Source organism: Pinus tabuliformis, chromosome 1_2 (assembly GCF_031772625.1).
Source record: "Pinus tabuliformis cultivar Carrire ecotype Pingquan chromosome 1_2, CPIR1, whole genome shotgun sequence".
Lineage (NCBI taxonomy): Eukaryota > Viridiplantae > Streptophyta > Pinopsida > Pinales > Pinaceae > Pinus > Pinus tabuliformis.
This window is the reverse complement of record NC_142298.1, coordinates 759423753-759448054: the sequence shown is the minus strand read 5'-3', so window position 1 is coordinate 759448054 and position 24302 is coordinate 759423753. Positions and strand designations below refer to the sequence as shown.

Below are 24302 nucleotides of genomic sequence, written 5' to 3'. Positions count from 1 at the left end.
ATGGCAACTGTTTTAGTGCCGAGCATTCCTTTGGCAATAGCCACACCAATGGAAGCAACAGGTACAACACAGGCAGGTACATCAACACAGAGCACAGAGGACTTAATTAAGTCAATGGAAGAAATGAAGCTCCAAGTAACAGAGCTACAGAAGGTAAAATAGAAATTCACTACCTTGGAGCAAAAGTATGATCTTTCAAAGATCAATTATGCAGAGGAGAAAAGAAAAAACAAAGGCATGGCTGAACAAATCAAGACATTAGAGAAGGACCTGACATTTGACAGGCCTTTAGCAGAGATCAGGAAAATACTGTGGACCAATATCATTGATTCCATCAATGATATTTGGTCATCCATTCAAATTATTTTTGAACAAATTGATTTGGTTAAGCTTGCTCTTGAGGCAATTCAGAAGACTAGAGAAGAACTGGGTGGAAAGCCTGAAGAGGCAGTCCAATTAATAAATTTTCTAAACAGTAAAAGCAGGCAACAGTTGGAGCAACTGGACATTGAGGATAGGATTGCTACTATCCTTGAACTGAAGAAAGTTCTGACAAAAAGGAACTTAATGCAAGGCCTGGAGCGAAGATGTCAAAGTATGCAGGAAGAGATAGATGCGTTCATGAGAAAGTTTGACATCTCAAGGAGTTAAGGACTCCCAAGCCATTTAGTCATCAATGATAGGCTAATGGTTCAGATAGACTACATCAACAAACTACATCAGCAAGCTGAAAGTCAAGCACGTGTCATCCTCAGCAAAGGCACTACGCATAGGAAAAGTGCTTTACGATGGTTTAGAGAACCTCTTCTTCATTGAACATGAAGTAAAGCACTTATTCACAGTCTAGCCTAATTTTTTGAAATATGCTGAGGCTGATGAAATTTACAGGAAGTTAATAAGGGCGAAAATACAAAATAAAGAATGGTGGACTAACATGACAGACATACTTTACATTACTATGGTAATAGCAAGGTAAATAGAAATATTTACCACAGTATAATTTGGTAAAAAGGATGAAAGTTGGTGGACAGGTAAAGTGTATCAGAAACGGGTGAAAGAGTATCAGTAGAGAAAAACTAAATCAAAGTCCAGCACATAATTACTAAAGCAACAGCAAGAAACAAATCCGTATAAAAGCCTCCAGCTCCTTCAACAAAAAAGGGGACAGCAACAATCAATTTACTATCTGTTTCTATATTTGAGACCATCTGTCTCTATATTTTTGTAAAAGATATTTTGTACTCCTAGAATAAATCTCATATAGTTATGAGATATTTTTTATGTAAATTTTTGTATAAATACTTCTCCATTCGAAGTATTAGGGGTGGATTCTATAACATTTCTGTAACTCTATACTATCAAGCGGAGAAAGCTTTTGTACTCAAGTCTGGATTTTTGCTGGAAAAGGAATAAAAGTTGAGGACATTACATCAGATTCATGTGCAGTCTAATTGCAAATAAGTATTCTATCCTTGTGATTTATGTGTTTTCTACATGTTTCAATGTTTCATGCATCTTAAAACTAAATGGTAAAATAGTCAAAGTATATCAGAATTAGCTTTATTGCTCTCTGCTATCAACAGTCTACCATTTATATGTTTTCTTCTAAGCTATTTCAGTAAAGGAATTCTTAGTTGCTCCTCTATCCCTGTAGTTTTCTCTAATAAGTCCCTGGTATAGGATTCTTAATTTCCTTATGCTAGTTGACCTATCTTCCTTTCTTCTTTCTAATCCTAACTTGAGGATTCTTAATTGCCCTCTTGTTTTGAACAGAAATATCATCCATTCAAGCCCTGAATTTGTTTTTACTCTGTTATCCTGCCTGTTGGACTCATACCTCAACAATTTGACTTAATCCAGTGAATTATCCCTAATTGACTCCATAGCCCAATGGCTTGAAGCCTAGTTTGCCCATTTGTTTCAGAATTCCACCACTCTCAAACAAAACAACCCTGAACATTTATAACTAGCCTAAAATCTTTTCAAATATAGCTAAATCATAAAGAGAGAGCCCTCTCTGAGTACAGATTGGCTAGATTCTGTACTTAAAAGATTGGTTTGTGGTTACCTCGGACCCCTTTCCTTCTTCCCATAACTTCTAAGGAAAATCTGAGTGATAACACAGACTACTAGGACTCTGCGCACTCAGCGGCAGAGCCTTCTCCTACTCTACAACCCACAGACACACTTTACACTTCAACTCAATCACTTAGACTTCTTATCCTTCTATTAGTTTGTTCTTCTACACTTAGAGCCTCGCTCTATTTATACAATCCCATGGTCCGCGGACCATGGGTAGGTCTATCCAACCGACATTACATTACAAAAACTAGGGTGGACAACCCTGTGACTCTATTATACTTTCGCGCCCCGCGCTTGCAATTCACGGAGCTTTTACAACAAGATTCGGTCAAAACTTGGGCTTTAAGCCCCAAAACATGCCTTGGGGGGATTCCATGCCCAACAGGCCCCCAACATAAACATCGTGACTCACCCTCGAGTCACTCTATCGGCGCAGAGATCTTTACACGGAGTCCCTCCAACTGTTCTCGAACTGCGGCAAGGTCAGCAGCACACTGAGCTGCTGCTTGCTAGATCTACTGCATACGTTGTTTCGAGACTTCTGTGTCAGAACTACTTCTCTGCATCTATGCCAGTATCCCCTGCATTTGTTTATAGTCCCGCGCCTTTGTTCGGATCCTTGGAGTACGAAGACTGTGCTTCTGCCGGTTAGTTAGATAGTTGGGCCACCCATGTATGGCTTCAAGTGGTTGCCATTCACTTTGCCTAGGAAAGGCTCTCCATTTAGTTTGACTAGTTGTACCGCACCTCCATCTGTGACCTCCTTAACAATGTATGGTCCCAGCCAATGCATTATGAACTTTCTTGGGAATTTATCAAACTTACTGTCATACAACAGCACTAAATCATTTACCTTGAATATGCGCAACTTAATATGGCAATCATGTCAGGCCTTCTCACGTTTCTTTTTCACTTGTTGATGAAAGCCAGCCAGGAACCATTCCTCCTCAAGTTCTTCCAACTGCACGAGTCTTTCCTCTAGGGCTTTGCGGTCCGTCATACCTATGAGCACTGCTATGTGCAGACTAGGTACAATATACTCCATTGGCATGACAACTTCCATGCCATAAACTAACCGAAAAGGTGTCTGTCCCATCAGTTTCTTGCATGTTGTCCTATAAGCCCATAGTACTACAGGTACACACAGGTCCCAGTTAGTCTGCCTCACATTATGGACCTTGTTCAGTGCTTTGTGTACTTTGTTAAAAGATTCTGCGTGGATATTCTTATGCGCACTTGGTTTTTCCATACTTCATGGTCCCATCCATAGGGGTCGTTCATGCTATTTCCTTACCCATACCTTCTTACTGATCGTGTCTCCTATCGCGAGGATGGTGTGCAATCGCGTAGGTTTCACACCATATGCTTGTATCCACCTGGATAGGTGGGTGTGGGGGTTGGTTCATCCGTCATACTTGTCTTTCAATCACATCTGAGGCTTCCCAAACCGCATGAGCATCATCCTTCTGCATTCATGCCAGTCCTCAAAACTTCTTTGGTGCATCCCCCACCATCTTGCGGGCGTAGCTCACAGTACCCATTTTAGAGCGTCGAAATGTTGTTGTTCTAGTACTTCTCTTTCAAATTTGTTCAAGAAGTCATCCACCTCATTCAACCCGTCATGCATAGGCAGATCTCTTACCTCTGTTGCCACGCAGCACAGCGAACTTGTCATCATGTTACAGTTGACTGTGGTTACCTCGTGTAACCGATTCTGCCATTGTTCTATCTCGTCGTCAAAATCTGATGTGTAGGAGCTTTCACGCTCCCAAGAGATTCGGTCATCCGTGGTGATTCGGCAGTTATCTGTAGCATGCTTTCCTCCTATCTGACAAATTACGCACCATAACGCAGGCGCCGCACTTGGTACTATTTGTGCCTCCAGTCTTAGTGGAATTGGCCCTCCTCCCGCAAGGTAATTCGCGAACACCAAGAAATGGTCCTTGTTGTGCCCCTAGCCCTTACATTTTACGCACCATACCTCATCGCACACTTCTGGGTGATTCGTCCTGTCTTATTTCAAACTTTGCATCTCAAGGCACAAGTTTTTCAACTACATGTGAATCTGCTGAACTCCCAGGTTAGGATCTTGTATTGGAGTCTCGTGCAATCTCATCGTGACCTCCAAAGCCTCAACCTGAGTGGTTAGTCTTTGTTGCGATAGTGCATTCCGTAGATGCGGTGTTAACGATGCTACAAACCATTCATGGTGTTGCCCATATGTTAATGTCATGTTCGCTTCGCAAATTGTGCACTCAAGTATTTGATCCAACTCCCACGGGGTTTTTCCTGGTAGCATTGTGATTTCCTTGAATCCAATGATCGACTGTGCCTTCGATTTTGGCCTACTAAATTCTTTGTTTAGCGCAGCTTGGATATCTGTTATCCCCGCATTCGGATTGTCATTGGAATGCTTAATGTACCAGGTCAGCGCGCGATCCTGCAGAGCGCTGACCAACGTTGCCTTCTTTATATTATCATCCGTGACACCCTATGCTTCCCATACAACTTTTATCACGAACCAAAATTGGTCTGGATCTTCATTCCCTACTCCCTTGAACACTGGTAGCTTTATCGCACTGGCCATATTGCTTTGCGGTGGTGGCGGAGGTGGTATGGGTGAAGTCGAGGGTGAAGACGGTGAAACTGGTGGTGGTGTGGGTGGGGGTGGTATGCGCGGAATTCTCTACCTTATCAGATTGATCACACTTCTTGGCGAAACCTTCGTGAGCTCTTCTTCGCCCCCTCACGGAGGTGAAATCAAGGGGCTAGTGCTACCTTCATTTCTGTAGAGTTTCCCACTCCGTGTAGCCCCAAACATCAATTTATTCGCATAACCTGTTTTTCACACAGTAGCATTTTAATCCAAGTGTTCAAATATTTAACGTACTTACCTCACGGTCCCTTGAGGAAATGTCATTCTGCCTCACTATAGCTAACTGAAGTATCTACCGTGAATGCAGTGATGAATCCTCCTATGATTCGATCAAGCCAGTGATTAACAGCACGCGCGATCTTATCTTCCAATGCTTCTAGTCTGCGCACCAATTCTGGAGTCCACACAATAGGTTTGTCGAGTTTACACCTTCCTTGGCTATTTTCTAGCTTCGTGACCCACTCGTACAACTCAGTAGGGAAGGATGCAAAGAAAATTTTGTGGATCTCCGTATACAAGTAGCAATCTAACCACTCTTTCTTTGATAGTCACAGATTCCTGTTTTCTTGCACCGCAAACTGGTGAATCTTTCTATCCAACCACTCTTCAATTCCTTTCTTTGTCGGATTCCATTGATACAACATCAGGCATCTCTATGCAGATCTCGGTCCTGGGAACGGAACCATTTGTTGGCTTGTTGGGGTCTAACCCAGGTTCAGAGTTAATTAGCCAAACAAATCCATGTATTACTGGCCCTTTCGACAACAGTCCACAGAGTGCGTACTGAGGTCTCACCCAAAGTAGTATGGGAGGGTGCTAGAACCAGGTTTCCACACCCTTGAGATGTCTGAGAGGTTCGACTGGTCCTTTGTTTGCTCCTGCGCGCAGGTTGCTTCACACACTTCCCATTCCTCGTGGCCTGATACACTGCCTTCGCGCAACCCTAACCAGGGGTTGTGCCGTGCTCTGCGCTATTACCCAAGATCTTACTTATCTTCCAGTGTTAATTAACTACCTTTTCCTACTTGAATGTCTTATAATTAGCAATACAAAGCATTCATACACGATCGCGTAGTAAATAAACAGTGTATTTGCAAATTATATCCAATCATGCATTAAACCAGGAAAAGATACATAGAATTATAGCAAAACTTCTCTTTATTGATTCTTCCAATGGTTACAAACTCGACCTGCCCTGTGCACTCAGCTGCAAGGGTCTGCTCACTCAGCTGCAAACTACTAGGCCTCTGCACACTCAGTTATAGAGCCTTCTCCTACTCTATGACCCACAGACACACTTTACACTTCGACTCAATCACTTAGACTTCTTATCCTTCTATTAGTTCATTCTTCTACACTTAGAGCCTCGCTCTATTTATAAAATCCCATGGTCCGCGGACCATGGGTAGGTCTATCCAACCGACATTACATTACAAAAACTAGGGTGGACAACCTTGTGACTCTATTATACTTTTGCACCCCATGCCCGCAATTCGCGGAGCTTTTACAACAAGATTCGGTCAAAACTTGGGCTTTAAGCCCCAAAACATGCCTTGGGGGGATTCCATGCCCAACCGATCCACCTCCATCCAATAAAGACAAGCCAAATCACCACACCTGCGGACCAACCACAATATGACACTTGGAGAAACCTGGTTGGACCTTGACCATCCCATTGACTTGCCCAGTCACCTACCATGTCAGCAGTACGGACTGTTGACTGTGCAATGACTGTACTTTTTTTGCAAAAATTCTTCTATTTGGCAAAGCGAACAGAACGTGATATCTTCCTCATATGAGCTCGGTTTGGAGTGAAACAAATTGCATTGGGATCATATCGCCGAGACGGTCACAGTCATTTAGGTTTTGAGTGATTCTGAGAACTTTGATTTTTGAGCTAAATACTGAGCACCTAATCAGATATAGTAGCGCAGGAAACATACCATATGATTTTGGATCTTTCTCTTTTTGAATGTAATCGTTATTTTGGTGTTCTAAATGTTGGGATAAAGGTTTTCAAACAAGTGAAAGTTGATATATAACGATCATAATGATAATTATCTTATTGATACATATGCATAGAGACATATGAGCATGGATCACCTTTCAATGATAAATGTTGCTAGATCCTAGTCATGTGACAAGCGTTGCCATGATGAGAAATTTTTACAATGAAATAATGCAACCATTGTACAAGTGTTTCCTAAGTTTAGTTCAGTTCCCCCTCGCGAAAATGATAGGTTTGGGGAGTTTTGTTGGTCTGAATTGGTATTGTGCACGCCATTTCGTGATTTTCATATAGATATTGGTGCTACAAATGATGATATCATACAAAATTGGAAAAAAAATTGTTATAATATTTGGCATGTGATCATAATCGAGATGAGCATGAATATTTTCTGCATGTACAGAGAGATTCTAGGCAACATGAGTGGGAGATTATTTCAAATTTGTATAATTTTATAAATGCCAGTGAAGTTGACATGATTGGATTTAGGGATCGTGATATTAAGAAAAATTGGAGCTCTAGCTTTGTTGATGAAGAGACATCAAGATATGTAGTGAACTACATATGTGTTAATAGAAAAGTGAATACAATTGTTACTAGTGAATCTTTAAACAAATATTCATTTGAAAGTTTAGGAGAAAAGAAAAAATTAGCATATAATAAAATTCTTGAAAATTACAGAGGAGGTAGCAACATCAAACCCTTTTGTATGATTACAGAAGGGACAACATGTAATGGAAAGTCTTACTTGATCGGTGTTATTAAACAAGAACACGAAATTAACTCTCTTGCTCACAAAATCCCCTTGCTTCTTTTGACCCTTATCAGTGTTGCAACATTCAACATATTCGCATCAACAATACACTCTACTCTTTGTATATCAGTAAAGGACATGACCGATTGGTCACGTTTGATTACCTTACGAGAAGAGATGAGACATGTTCAATACATCCTTATTCATGAGATGATTTTTATAGCGAGAAATTTGTTGACACATATTGATTCTCAGCTTCATCAAGCTTTTCCTAGAAATTTTGATGTTACTTTTGGAGGTAGATCAATTATATTGGTAGGTGATTTAGGAAAACTACCTCTTTTTATGGATAGACATGCATATGCATGTGAATTCCATGCAAAAGAATTATGGAATTTATTCACAATTGTTATAATTCTTGGTACAATGTTCAGGCAATATGGACAGAGCAATGATCAGAGATGTTTTTGTCATCTATTAATGAACATTAGAGAAGTGATTCCAAAAATAGAAGACTAGAAATTACTAGTGAAACATACAGCTTCTAGTTTGAATGCTTCAACAAAAGAGTCATTTAATAAGGTTATACATTTGTTTGAAACGAATGATAATGTGCATAATCAAAAAAAGTTTTGTTCGATATCTAATGAGGCTCATCATTGGGTAACTATATGGACCTGAATACACCTCCAAGCTTACTAAAATCAAATATTCTCATAATTCCTTACATGTTTTAATTATATTTTTCTTAATGAGATGAGTAAAAGTAAGATGTTATGTCTAGTGGGCTAATGTGAATTGATTGTAGGTTTTTGGGAGCAAATCATGGCAATTTTGGCTAATTAAGGTGCAGGAACTCGAATGAGACAAGAAGGAGAGATTATAGGAGATGGATCTTCCTCATTAAATCCTCACTCATTCGAATATCCCTCAATCAAATCACACTAGCTCGGAGTTGCAAGCAGCTGAGTCATGGAGATCATTGGCAGCTAAGCCAGTGATAGTTAAGAACCAGTTCATCTTGAGTTTGGGAGCCAAGCCTCCCTATATTTAAGGAAGTTGTTGGAGACTTCAGTTGTATAAATAAGGAGGCCTAGAGCCTCATTAGGATTCAAATTTTTTATGTAAGAGAACTAAGAATTTTCGAGTTGAAGGATTGTGGCAAAACACTGTTATGTAATTTTTTTGATATGATAATGAGAATGAGCATTTCCTTGATCCAACACTGAGTTGACTCAGAGGGTTGAAGCTCTTGGGTTAGGGCCCAACCCTAGTAGCAAAGGTTCCTCTTATTGTACTTGTATGCTTAGGTTATTTCATAGATTAATTGTTGAATTGATTTTGGCATTGTTTCATTGCAAGTATTGGTGAATTTGATTAGTTTGCTTCCATTTGTGCATAGCTTTAGCAGTAGCTTTAGAGAGATAAAGGAATACCAAAAAGGCTAATAGCAGGTGGATCTTGCCTCACTCCTCCCTTCAGGGACCATGGTTTGAGGAAAAATTCTTATTCAGCCCCAAAAAGACAGAATTTTGATTTCTTATGGAATTTAGGGTTTTTTGCTAATTAGGCCAGCATCTTTTCAGTTTTCAAGAATAGGTTTCAATTGTTATTTTTGATATCTCCAACTTTGTATTAGATCTCATGGTGTTTCACAATATTTTGCAAGTATTTCCATGCATGAACTAGGCAAATGAATGATGGAGTTTTGTTTTCTTATGTTGATTGGAAATCTTTCTTGTTTTGACATGATTCATGGGTAAATTCCAGTGATGTGTGTATTGTAGGAGTTTCAATAGTGCAAGAAGATCTCATGTCAGCAGCCCCAGCCTAACCTCATCCATCCATGATCACCAAAAGCCACTAAGTCCATAAACCAATTTATCATTCCATAAGAACAACTTTCCATGTTTGTTGAGCAAATCCAACCATCTTACAAACTTTGGTTTGAGTTCTGAGGAAGTCCTAGCCACTCCCTTGCCTTATTTCTTCCATCATTCACCTTCCCTAAGCCCTATACCACCTTCCAAACCACTCCTTATGCTTTCGACCGGATCTTGTAGGAATACAGGGGATCCTGTAGGAGCATTAGGACATCCTGTAGGTGCATTAGGACATCCTGTAGGATGACCTGTAGTGGCCTGTTTTGAGGCCGATTTGTGGAAAATGCATCTAGAAAGATAGGAGAAGACCCCTGCTTGCCTCCCAAGCCATCTGACCCTTCACAACCATCTCTCTCCACACCTAACCCACCTACCACACAACCAAGAAGAATTAGCATTCATGTTTTCATAAAAAGGACAAAAAGGAAAAAAGGTTATTGTGTTCATTCATATGCAGAAGTAAAGTGTTTGATTATCTCATATTACATGCTTAGAATAGTTAGGATTACACATATGTTAGCTTAGAATTCTTTTGAAGCAAGATCTCTTAACAAATAGTTAGATGAGTGGTGTGTTTAAAGCATTTATTTCAGTCTTTCATTATTGCAATAGACAATATTTCAATTCTCTCAATTAGGGTAAAATTCCCCTTTCTCCATTGGTAATCAAACTTCTTCTAAATCAATAGAAGGTTGGTTTGAGAAACCCTAGTGGTCTATCGCCAACTCAACAGTGACAAAGAGTGGACCCATTGCATCTACTTGTGTATACAGCATTGTCACCTCCAAGTTTGTATGAACCCCGGGTTGATAACGTAAAGTTGGTAGCCCCAAGAGTTGCAACATTCTTGCTACAATATTGGTGCTCATCAATATCCCTAAATCACCTTGTTGCACATAGTGTTGCTACAAGAATAGACAAAAACCACACCATTAAAGGAGATGAGGAAATTTTGGATAATGAGCTCCTTCTTTTTGTTGGAGATAGGGTTATGCTTACTTCAAATTTATGGATTATGAAGGACATGTCATTGGTGCCCTTGGAGTAGTTTAAGATATTTTGTATACTCTTGAAGCATCCCCTCTTGATCCTCTAACATATGTTTTGGTAAAAATTGATAACTATTTCAAAGTTCCCTAGGATGAACTATTCCCTCATATCATTCCTATTATACATATTAAAAGAGGTCATAATAGACAAATTCCATTGATACTTGCTTGGCGATTAACAATTCATAAGTATGAGGGGTTGACACCAGAGAAGGCAACTATTAATATTGGAAAGACATAGCGACAAGGTCTCACTTTTGCAACAATATCTCGAGTTAAATATTTGGATGGTATTTAATTTCAACCTCCATTTCCATATGATAAATATGAAAATATGGGAAAGTGTGCCTATGTGTCTAAGAGAAAATAAGAAGAAGATATATTAAGATCAATTTCTATGTAATTTATGTGTTTTTCAATACCTTCCTCATCTCGCATATAAATGATATGATGCAGTATATGTGTTATTCAATATATTAATTACTTCATTTTTTTTATCAGTAAACATTGTTACAATGTTATATTGGTTACTATTTGTATTCCTAATCATGTAAATTTCAAAGTATAATGTTCATCTCAAAAATATACATAATAATGATAATCTAAAAAAGTGGCATTGTTTCCCACGACTAGAACTAGCCTAGATCCATCTAACATCAAATCTATCATGCGCCAAGAGGATTTGATCCCTCTTGGTGCATGATAGATATGATGTTAGATGGATATAGGATGGTGATATATGTCAAATCTAGTTTTTGTGGTGGGGTAGAGTTGAGCTACTACGATTGAAGGAATGGTGTTATGCCCCATGTGGATTAGTTGGATATTAACTTTATTTCTTTCTATGATGTTGATTTCTCTCATGCCGCTAAGGGACATGTTAGGATATATGGTATTGATGTGCCTCGAATCATATCCTAGTTGGTCATGAATGGCTTATTTCTTACCTAAAGCAAGTCAATAATGGTTGCATGTCTATCTACCCCATTTTGTGATAAGTGATCCTCAATGCTATATATATGTGTGTGTATGTGTGTGTGCGTGCGTGTGTGTGTGTGTGTGTGTGTGTGTGTGTGTGTGTGTGTGTGTGTCAACTCCCTGAAGAGAAGAACGAATGAATTTCTATCATCATTTTATGTAATTGTAATGGAGATGGAGATGTGAATATCGCTTGTAAAGGAACCAATCCCTAAATATGGCCCTCCAATATAAATATTTGTCCCTCCTATGATGATACATCACTTGCAAATTTGTTTATCACCATGTTTTTATTTGAAATTAAATGAGGCATATGTGGCATTGTGGAAAATATAAGGGAAACCAATAGAATTTCTAGAGCATACCATTCTAGATACAACTGATTCACAAAGTACGTGATAAATATTTGTGATTTTCAATTAAATATATTGTCAAATTTCGTTGAATTGTTTTTGGTATAAAAAAAAAAAATCAATCGAATTTTTTCCATATCATATTGAATTTGAATTCGAACTTTGTAGTTATGCTTATGATATGTTAAATTGCCTATGCATGTTTAGGATATTTCTCCATGGTAACATCTCAGCCTGCAATGGATGACTTGTTACTTTATCTCCAAAATCCTAATACTTGCTAAGATAGTAGCAACTCTACCAGTGAATCATTTATATCTAGGCGTTCTAGGTACAAATTCAAATTGGCTTCCATTTTTCAAATTTTTGCTCACATGGCAGACAATTTCTTTCTCCTTGACCCTCCCATCATTTTCCTTCATGACGAATAGGCTAGACTTGACGTCATCCATTCCAGCAACTTGAGAAATCCTCCCATTTGAATGAAAGGCATCAAGATGCATTAGATGCAACAATTTCAATATTGTCAGAGTTGATGTTACTTGGAAATGAAAATATGTTTTTCTCGAAAATTATTTTGTATACATTTAAAAATTAACTAGGACAATTCTTAACCATTTGAACCTTACCCCATGTGGAAAATTACTACTTTCTCCTTGAAACACATTGGAAAATGTCTTCTTTCTCCTTGACCTTCCCATCAGCAGCCTTCATGGCAAACCGTCACACATGTTCCAATCCCATGGATTGAGAAATCCTCCCATTCAAAGGACAAGATACATTAGTTTCAAAGATTGTCATACTCAATGTTACTTGGAAATGTGAACATGGTTTTTCCTAAAAAATGATTCCATGTATAGTGAGGAACCAACTATGACAATGCTCAACTATACTGGCTTTACTAATACAATGATTGTCACTCTCTGTATTACTTTTTAGTTATATACTGCCTTTACTAATATTTAATTATTAATATCATAAAAGAAACTCCACATTTATAAAATATATAAACGTTATTAATACCCTTTCAAATCTTTCTTTGACTTTCAGTATGAGGAAACTAGCATTTTTGCATATCAATGGAATCTTAATGTCTTCCGATTTATCTCAAATCTCTCTTTAATTTATAAATTTTGAAGTAGGTTTCATAACCCGGTTTTATACTTATATTTTGTCTTTGAAATATGAAATACTCAATTACTAATTATAAATATAACATTATTTTTCACCCACCTCTATAGAGCATTTTAGCTTTTTCTGCATTTTATGCCTCGCTTATTACATTTAGGTAATTTTCTCATGTTGTAAGCATTTTGCAGCTACATTAGTGATTTGCTTATTTTCATTTTTTTAAATCACTTATTTTACTTTGTATTTTTTATTAGATTATGTAATTCTTACTTTGATTCACATTATGGGTCTATGATTGCTTATTCCATATTAAAAAGTGGATTTGAATAAAGATGTATATTGCTACATCATATATGTGTTCAATGAATTATTATCATTTTATTTAAGTAAGTACAATGTGAGGAAGGCTTTGTCCTAGGATATGGATCCACTATAGTTTTAGTTTTGGGACTAAGTATTTAAACATTGGATTGAGACTTAGGGCTTTAGACTTAAGCTTATGGTAGGAAAGAATAAGTTGGTCTATGTAGGTTAGAGATTAGCTTATGTACTTTAAGATAGAGTAGGCTAGCCTAGGTTAAGGTAGGATATGCTAGATTAGGTTAGGTGGCTAGGTTAGATTAGATTAAGCTAAGTTAAGGTAAGATTTAGGTAGGCTATGGTAGGTTATTCTGGCATAGGTTTGGTTGGGAAAAAAAAGGCTAGCTTAGCTAGAATAGGTGAAGTTACATTGGACAAGGTTAGTTTATGGTGTTGAAAAATGTAACTAGGTTCAGTCTTCATAAAATGTATTTGTCAAAAGAATTTTTATTATTGTTACAATGACTTATTAAAGCATGCATTTCATTCTTGGGTCATCATTTTATTAGTCAAAGTCCTCATTGTGGACTTCTAGGATTAATAAAGAGTCATTAGAGTCATTGTATATTTTATGAGACCCTACTTGGGCTTTTGAACAATGTAAAAGCAATGACTTTTTAGTCAAAAATGAATTATGTAACCTCCACATCAAGTCGGCTTCGAGGAAGGAAATTCGACCTCATTGGAAGGCTATATATACAAGACAGATCGACTTCATTTGGTGTATCTCACACACTCAAGCATAGTTCGATATCTGAAGCTGGAAACTGGAAGCTAGAAAAATGTGAAGTTGAAAGAAGGGGCTAAAAGGAGTGTGAGTTTAGTCAAGAAGTAAGGGAAGAAGAAAATTAAATTTTTGGTGTCTCTCTCTCTCTCATGTGGGTTGGTTTAGGAGATCGAAGTCTCCTTGTCAAGATTAAAGTTGTTGCTGATGTCGAAAAGTCGAAGTTATTGTTGATGTCGGAAGTTGCCAAGTCGAAGTTGCTATTGATGTTGGAAGCTACCAAGTCAAAGTTGTTGCTAATGCTGGAAGTTGCCAAGTCGAAGTTGTTGTTGATGCCGAAAATTGCCAAGTCGAAGCTACTACTGATGCCAGAAGCTTCCAAGTAGAAGTTGTTAGGATCGAAGTGCTTTTGCTACTAGGTCGAAGGTTGGATCGAAGAAGAAGAGGTTGGCTTGGTGTGGAGGATGTCTTTGTCTAGGTTGAAGAGTCTTAAGGAAAACTATTAAAGGAAGAGATTTTCACTAGGTTTTCCCTGGCATAGTGCCTACATCTTGTGTCTTGTGTTTTTGTGATCTTCATGCACACATAATTTAGTAATTGCTTGATGAAAGATAATATAACAAATAAGTAAAAGAATCCAACATAATTCACAAGTAATTATCAAGAAAGAAAAATCTAACCCTAATCCTACTAGCATCAATTTCTCAACATGGTATCACAGCTAAGGTCAAAGAAGATTCGAGATCACATCATTGGCTTGAAGGAAATGATTACTCCCTCTATGATCAGAAGGGGGATTCAATACTGCAGGAAGATTTATCAAAAATATCTTCTACTACTTATTCAACAAAGTCAAATCCAAGGGTTCCTGGTTGCACTTAATAATGATAATGGATGGATTATTGACATTGAAGCATCTAGGCATATGACAAGAAAGAGTATACAAACTCACACTCTATCAAAGGAATCATCTTCTCATACAGTGGAACTGGGAGATAAAAAAAGCTATTAAGAAGCCTGGGATCAACATCATTAAAAGCTAGAGAATGGAGTTAAGGTGAAGAAGGAGGAAAAAGACAATTTAAGGATCTATTGAAATTAATCTAAGGAACCTCAAGAAGTTAATTAAAGAATCACATAAAGAGACCTTATCGGGAAAGAAGCTTACCATCTTCAAGGACAATGTCTAACACAATAAAGGAAGAGAAAAAATTAGAATAATCATTCAATGCTTGAAAGAAGAGGATAGATCTCATCCTCGAAAAGGATAAAGTCTTGGATCTAGTAAAAGGAAAAGTGAAGAAGTCTACAAAGAAATCAAGAAGCCTAAATGGCCAAGAAAGAAGGGATAAGGATCAAGCAAACTTTTCCAAAGAAGAACATGATGGAAGGACTCAAAGTCAAAGACCTATTTTCTAGGAACTCTTAGCAACTCTATCCCTTGCATCCCTCAAGCTTGGAAGGAGCCCTTTCCAACTTCCAAAGGTAAGTATCTTACTCCTTGTATTGTCTTTTATTTTTCGTTTCCCTTACTTATCTAATTTTGTTTATATTAAATACTAATCACATTTCTAGTCATATTTTTGTTTAGAAAAGACTTGTTGAATACTCAAGGAACATGGAAGAAGGTGTCACAAAACAAAGCATTGGAATTTCAAGGTTTGTTAAGAAACAAGAGGTATGTTTTAAATTACAATTTTTTGATATTTATTATTAATAAACTATTACTACCATATTCTTATCTAGCTTTCTTGAATCATAAAGATTCTTGATTGGGTGATTCATCATTAGATAAATCTACCCTCCTTATATCTCTGGTTATTATGGAACCCTAGAAAGGTTCATTGTGAAAACCCAAACTTTAAGGGTACGTCAATGATTATGTATAAAACCTTAATGTGCTTAGGGTTATTGTTGAAAGAAAATGTCTGATGTTTTGATGAAGTCATGTTTGGGATTTTGGTATGGATATGGAAAGCCTAACTCGTTAGGGTTGAATGATAATGACCAAAATCTTGAACCTTTGAAGTATTGATAATTTAAGGTTTGTTATGTTTTGTATTAAAACCCTAGATCGTAGGGTTTGGTAGGATGTATAAGCAAGACCCTTATAATGTCTTAGAAATGAAATCCTTGGCATGTAGGTGTTTTTCCAATCAAACCCTATTCTGATCAAGTTTGTTATATGTCTAACTCTTATTGATATTTGTGTAGTTGGGCTTTGTTGTAGTGGATGCAACACCCTCCAAAATTTTGACCTACACTCGAATTTTTGAGCCTATTATGGATCTTGTGATCAATAGTTCCTTAGTCAATTATTGTGTAGTTGATGATTTCAAGCCCCCATCTCGAATATTAAGTGTCATTCATGTTTTTTTCTTTATATAGAAAATGTCGTCTTCAAGCATGGGAGTTATCACTTGTCATGTAAAGGGGAGTTTTGGTTTGCATCAAGGGGAAATCTTTGTAAAAATGAGTTTTTCACACTCATTTCCAAGGTTTCACACACCATTACACAAGTGTCGTCATTATCCTCACAAAGTCCATCAATGGGGCCACACTTGTCGTAAGTTTCCACAAAGGTTGTTTCATTAAGCAAATTATGCTTTCATATGTTCTATATGTTGTACGATGTATCACCAAATATCCAAGTGTGTGGTCACACTCAAGTTCTATCATTGTACACATCGATTCCACTGATCCCACACTTACCCAAATTCCGGAGGATTCCTAACAACTTAGCCTCATCGAGCCTTCCCAAACTACGCACTTCGAATCTACAACCCTCAATATTTTTCCTTGCATGTTGGAACTGCACAATGAATAGAAAGCCCAACCTCCCTTGGCCTCCAAAACTGTGTCGATTCTTCCTCCAGTGTCCTTCCCTCAGCCGGAGCTCACTGCCTTTAGAAACTATGCAGTTATGTCTCTCAAGCCTCTCAGCTACCCAATTCCCCTTGACTCCTGAAACTGCGCGATTCGTCCTCCTAGAGCCCCATCCCACAGCCATTTCCTGCTTGAACTGCACAATTTTGTCCGTTAGTGTGCACTGTGCAAATTTTTCCCTCAATAAGGACTGTGCAGAAATTTCCCTCAATCTAGCCTGAGCTACGCACTGTGAATTCTCAATGATCAATCTCGGCCCTTGGCTGCTTGAATTGCACAATTCCACAGTCACTAAGCCTTCTCCCCTGACTTGTCACTCAGTCCCAACCCAATTCATGAATCCAAGTTCTCTATCTTAGGCTAGGGGTTTTTAGACTGATGTCATCTCACCATGAGTGAGTTGCAAATGCAGGTACTCTCTTACACTATGGAAAGATGATGAAGAAGGAGGACAGGCTAGATGACACTTAAGGAGTTGAGGAGAAAAGATAATCATCAAATAAGAATACCAAGGAACCCTAGGGTATGATAGAATGTCAGAGATCAGGACCACATGAAGACTCCATCTAATTCACAACCCTTTGGAGGGTAGGTACAAAAAACAAAGCACATCTTTCATGAAGTTGAAATGCACCTCTTAGTGTAGCATGAAGGACATCTTATCATTGTCATGTAATTATGTCTTCAATGACATGTATGGTCACAACACCGAAAGTCATTCCATGTGTTTTTGCTAGGTGTTTCGCTCCATTTCACAAGATAAGAAAGATGTCGTCTTTTTCCATGTTGGTGATTAAACTTTATGCATAAGCTCATTCTGGTGGTTCCAAGCGCTCATCTTTTTGTTTATGAGTTTTCCTAACCATGTAAACACTTGTTGCACTCACTCACAAAGTTTTGAGTGTTGTCGCACAAGTTCCATCACGGTTGTCATAAAGTTTATCTTAGGTGTCACACTTGTCATAGTTGGTCATGAAGCGATCACACACAAGCAAAAGTGTTGTTCATGTGTCATGGGTGATCAATGTTGTTGATTCATCAAGTATTCTAAGTGTTAGGACACAGTCAAAGCTTCATCACTTCACCTGTCGGTCTCACTAGTCCAACACTTGGCCTTTTCCGAAGAAGCTTCATGACCCTTCAACTTGGCTTCACCCAGCCTGCCTGGACTATGAATTGTGCAGTTCCAATCAGCAAGTTATGACTTTGACCATTGGATCTGTGCAATGCGCAATTCCTGTCACCCAGGACTACTGTTTTATGTAATTCCTGAGCTCGGGACCAGCCTTCCCTTCCAAAACTGTGCAATCTAATCAGTGAGCCTCCCCTTCCAAAACTGAGCAGAAGTTTCCTTTAGTGACCCTCCCCTCATCTTGACCCACTATCTCCCAGAACTACGCAAAATTCAGTCAAGCTTCCTCTCCAGAACTAGGTAGAAATCTTCCACAGTAGCCCCTCCTTCAGCCGAACTCACTGTCTCTCAAAACTGTGCAGAGAATGTCCCTTAGCATAGCCTGGACCGCCCATTGCGTAGTTTCAAGCCTCAAGCCTCAGTCCTGGCTACTGGGACTGCGCAATGCACAGTCAGTGAGCCTCCCTCTTTGACTTGTAACTCAATTCCGACTCATTCTTTGAAGCTTAATGCACCATCTTAGGCTAGGAGGTTTTCAAGTTGATGTCATCTCGTCATGAGTGAATTGTAGATACAAGAACCTTACAGGATGATGAAGAATGAGATGAAGTTGGAAGACATGTAAAGGAAATTCTTGTAGCTAAGCATGCAAGTCAATCCATCAAGGCAAAGCAAAGGGACACTAAGTTGCGACCACAACCTAAGACTTGAGATCATTGAAGAATCCTATCACCAAGATATGAGGAGGTGGAAGACAAGAGTATGCTCAAGAAGACATCACTCACAGCAGCAGAAATGGCCTGACACTGCCACAACATCCAAGCAGTTTACATCAGCAGTGCCATGTCATGTCTTGTCATGAGTTGTCATATGCCACATCATCATTATGGAACATGTATATTATATTCAAATGTATTGTAAAGTGGAAGTCCAAAGGATACACATGAATATTGAGAGTCATATAAGTTGAAAAGTTATAGGAAGTTGAAAAGTCGTGAGGGTAGTCAAAGAGTCACAAAGGGGAAGCATTGCCCCTTGGTTATATATATCCCCTCATTGTACGAGCAAAGGACTTTTCACCTTGGCTTCCCTCGCAAGGCATTAGAGAGATCATCTAGTTCTTTGAGGAGCAAGGAGTGGCTCCAATGTCCCACTATTGGGGCTAGTGATGTACATTGTAAACATGTGTCTTGGAACTTTTGCTTAATAACAAAAGCCTTTTAAGGTTAGCACGTTCTTCATGCATGGACTATGAATGTTTGTAAGACTATTTTGTGGACATTTGTATTTCATGTTTGCTTTCACATGTACTAAGATAGTTGAACTATTTCAGTTATTTTAGTGCTTATCTCATTGATAATGTGTTGTAATGGTTGTTATCGATGTCCCATCCATGTGGACTATTATGCGAGATACTAGACATATCTTTCCTTAATGTTGGTTGTAACGACCATCGCATCCGCTATGGACTATTCCATTGGAAGTTAGCAGAGCTTTGTAGTTCATGTGTGTCTCTTCTTGGTTGGTACTATTGCTTCTCGCTTAGAGGCTCACTTTGCTCCCCCCCTTTACAGTAGGAGAACCTTGACACAGTTGCAATTGCACACTCACCAGGCACACCTCCCTTGCTTTTCGAAGACACCATTGCATTACTCTCTTGTGCTGACAGCTAGGGCCAAGGAAAATATTTAAGGATTTTGAAATTGGTCCTTTATACTGGATGGGACTCCTACACCAAATGGTGTGAGGTCTGATTGGGACTTCATATCAGGGAGATCCCCTTGGTTGACGGATTTCTAGCACCATCAATAAAATGGTGCTAGAAGGAGGGCCAAACGACAGGTTGTGCCTGTTGAGTTTGGTTTGAATCTCTTATTTAAAATGGCTCTTCCCCAAATCATAATCCCAGGATGTTTTTCTAAAGAGCTTAATTGTACCATCCCTGCGGAAGTTATTCATAACATGTCTAAATTTAAGTTTGATGATGAGGGTGAATCAAATTTTCGTGAACATTTGTTTCAAGTTATCCATATTTGTCTTTCTCACAGAATATATTCCAAATATGTCATGGCTAGATTACTCACCCTCACATTCGAAGGTCGTGTTAATCGATGGTGTCATACATTACCCATTGCTTCTATCCATTCATTTGACTAGCTTACTAAGATGCTTCATAAAGCCTTCAACAAGTATAACTACCGAGATGTTTGTGGAAGAATAAATCTTTTAAGAATGAATCTCAATGAATTAGTTGAGGATTTTTCTGATCGATTCCTTCACCTTTGTTATGAAATTCCTAAAAAACATCTGAACTGGGATTTCTTGAAATAAGAGTTTGAGCGCTTGGTTCTTGTCTCTTCATATGGTGAACCTGAACCTCCTGATTTTTCCACTCCCCCAACTCTTGTGAATCATGAGACACCTCAAATTTTAGAGAATGACCTTACTTCCCCTTTTGTTCTTTGTCATCTTTTGTTTCCAGTCCTGATGTGGGTGCCTCCTTACAGTGGTTGTAAAACTAGAAAATCTGCAAATAAAATCTCCATTCCATCTTCTCATTCTTCTTCTTCTTTGCATGATTCAGATTCAATGGAGGAAATTCCAGAATGGCTCATGAAGCTTACAGTGAAGACTCACTCCTCCATTCCACAAGATGATGTCATTGTTCATAACTCTAGTCTCAAAGCTAATCCATATTTCTGTTATCCTCTATCATCTACACATCTTGACTCTTTATACCATGACTTGCTTAATCAATCTGCTCCACCAGTTGGTTCTTCACATTCTCTTGATTCTCAAGTTGTTGGCTCAAATTTTGATCAGGTATAAAGCAGTCACATTACGTAGGTAGAGGAGCATAAAGGTGAAGACGCTTTCAATCTTTCCTCTCTTTTTCAGAATGTTCCATGTCAAGATATTGTGTTTCCATTCATGAATGATTCTCAATTTGCTAATATCGATAGAGAATCCAATGCAATCAATTATTTCAATCAATCCTCGTCCTTGGGCATTAATCATTCCAATATTTCTATATGATGTGACGAATGCCCAATCACATCATATGATCTTTCAGTTTCTCATGAAGATTTTAATTTAGATCTAAAATATGGTTCGGTCAAAGAAGATGTTCATATCAAAAATTCCTCTTCACCTCACTATCCCTTGTGTCCTACCATTTTCAACGCATCTACTTGCGATGAAGATACTCCATGCTCTTCAGTTTCTTCATCCAATGAGTTATCCCCTCGATTGACACAAGGCAGTGAGGTTGTCCATGATGAAATTGAAAACAGTCAAATCATAGAGAACCCTTCCCACCCCTCATCATATCTTCTCTTGCATGAGGACAACTCTTCAAATCATCTTGCTCATGAGATCTCACCGATTCATTTATCTTTGAATTTGCGATCAAAAGAGTCTTCCGATTTGAGAAATTTGGTTGTTGAAGTTGAAAAATATGGTTAAATCTGTGACAGAGATGGTTGTTATCCAATGAGAAGTGGTCTTACTAAAACCAGCAATAGCAGCTATCCTCAAACCATGCATGATCTGGTTCAAGCTTCAAAATGCGATTCTACAATCTTGGGAAGTTCCGAGACCTGCCAGGGAGTCGAGGCACTTCAAATTTCATTGATGCTTATCTTAGGATCTCGCAAATCTGGTAAGCCCCCCGTACTATGTCAGATCAGTTTTATCTCACACAACCCGTCTCTTTGCATGGTTTCACTCGATGTAAATTTCCTTGTGAAAAATGTTTGGTATTCCGGGTGTGACCTTTCAAATTTTCAAGATTTTACTTCTGACCAAATTCAAGAATCTATTACAGTTCATTCATCTTCATGCAAATCTCTCACATCAAACTTGGGTTGGGAATGTGAATCTCTCATAGAGTCATGGAATTGCGAAGTTGATCATTCCAAAGACTATATTTTCTTGAAGGAATCATACTTATCGAATTTATCCCTTAATGATCATCTCCTCAGTCTTCTTGACAATTTTATATTGCAAATTTGTCCTCTCATCACACCAGAAATCCTCTTAAGTAATAATGAATGCACAAGTTGTCACACGAATCAAGTTCTTCTCCGTTCACCATGTCCCAACTGGTCTCATGTATTTGTGGTATTAGCATCCTTTTTAAACTCTTTTTATGACTACGATGCTTGTACAATTTGTCACCAGTTGTAGGAAAATGGTCTGTCATATTTGGCTCGCAAGGAACTTGGTTCGATTGTTCAGAGCATCCACGAGACTATTCAAATTGTTTTTTCTTCGCTTACTACAAACTGAGAATTTGATGCCTTTAATCAGCACATCTGATAATTTTTCTATCTTTGGTGACTGTCATTCAGTTTATCATTTTCCCATCAGCACATCCAATGACAATTGTTTCACACCCCTTGATATTCATTGTTCAACATCTCTCTATTCATGTTTTTGTCAAGCAGGATAGGCACTTCAGCCTTCACTGATGGATATGGTAGGTCTTCATTTTCTTGGCATGACTATTGATAATGATCAGATCTACTTTCCCTTACAATATTCCCATCGTGATCTCACTCCTCTAATTGAAAAATCATCTTTTCCAATATTACGGGGTTTTCAAGGGGGGCATCATGAATTTTACGATCCAATCGTTGAATGGTTGTGTTGTAGCTTATTTTTGCCTCTTGGATTTGGACCTATAACAATGAGGTATTGAATTCTGCCCCAAGGAGTCTTGCAAGTTTTGACAAGGTAAAAACCATCATGTAGGGGTTTTGTTTCATTCGATGTCATTCATGGAATAATTTTGCAAATGGATTTTCTTCTAAGTACAAACTGCATTTTTATACTAGATGTGGCTGAGAAACATCAAATTGTTAGTGCATTCTTTCCATGCTTCAAAGTTGGTTATGGATGGGCAGTGTTGAACTCTGTTCCTGCCCCACGGTCAATAGTGTATTTCTGAAGGTTTTAGAGAACTTAATTAAGGTTGAAGAAACATGTCCTTCAGGCGGTCATGTTAGCACTATCCAAAGTATGTTGATATATCTTAGCTTTGAATGTTTAGATATTTTTGTGGGGTGAAAAATAGAGGTTTTTGATTGCACAAGAACAGACTTTTGTGAGAAAGAAACTACTTTCTATTTTAATGCAATGCTTCCAATTCACCCAATGCAATATATGGAAAGTTCAAGAATTGGTTTTGATATACATTTATTAATGGAGGATTCATCCAACAAGTGTGAACATTCATAAAGGTTCCTCGAACTTAATTCAGAAGCTAGAGGAGTCCATATATTTTTGAGTTTTTCGCAGATCTAAACATCACTATTGAACGAGAAAATATTCTTATTGATACAATTAATCATGTAGTAAATTTTCTTCAATATGAATAAAATTTGAGCTCTGTCACGATGTAACTAAAGGCAGAGGGGTGCTACCTGCAGGCTTCAAAGTTTGAGAGCAACACAATTGTGAATTTCGCTCGCATTCTGGTGTTGTCTTCTTTTTTGTTTGCCATGACAAAATGAGTGAAGGTCTAGACTTTTTTTATCATGTTGGGAGAGCCGTAGTGATAACAGAGATCAAAGTTACCAACAACATCCTTTAAGGATCCCATTACATCAACAATGGACTCTCATCAAAACAGGTTGTGCTCATTGTTGGTGAAACTGGTTGTGGGAAAAAAACTGAGGTCCACAATTTGTATTGGCTCATATGTGGAGCCAAGGCAAAAGCCATAAAATACTATGTACACAACCTCGGAGAATATTGGCTACATCAGTTGCGGAGAGAATAGCTGCGGAAAGAGGAGAAAATGTTGGAGGGATTGTTGGGTATCAGATAAGACTAGAGTCAAAACGTGGAAAGCATTCATCTTTGATGTTATGTACAAATGTGTTCTATTGCGAAAATTGATTGGTTCAGGAAGTCAACATTCTCATACAACAAATACAAAGTACAAGCAGATCCTATGGCATTGATGTGACTCATATTATTGTGGATGAAATCCATGAACGAGATCACTATGTTGATTTTATGTTGATTATACTTAGAAATTTGCTTCCTTCTCGGCCAAATTTGCGCCTGATATGAATGAGTGTCACTCTTGATGCCGAATTATTTTCGAATTATTTCAATGGTTTCCCTATCATTAATGTCCCTGGGTTCATTTATCTGGTCCCTACATATTATTTGGAGGAGCTTTGTTTGCAAGTCAAGATACTAGATCCTGATTGTAATATTAGTAAATTCATTTACAAGGTAATTGATGCACCAGTCAATCTTGTTGTGTTGGTAGTTGACAAAAAATTAATGTAA

At 38.2% G+C, this 24302-nt stretch overlaps 1 pseudogene; it reads left to right on the top strand.

Annotated features, from left to right (window-relative positions):
• Positions 1-24302, top strand: LOC149208013 (DExH-box ATP-dependent RNA helicase DExH6 pseudogene; annotated as a pseudogene).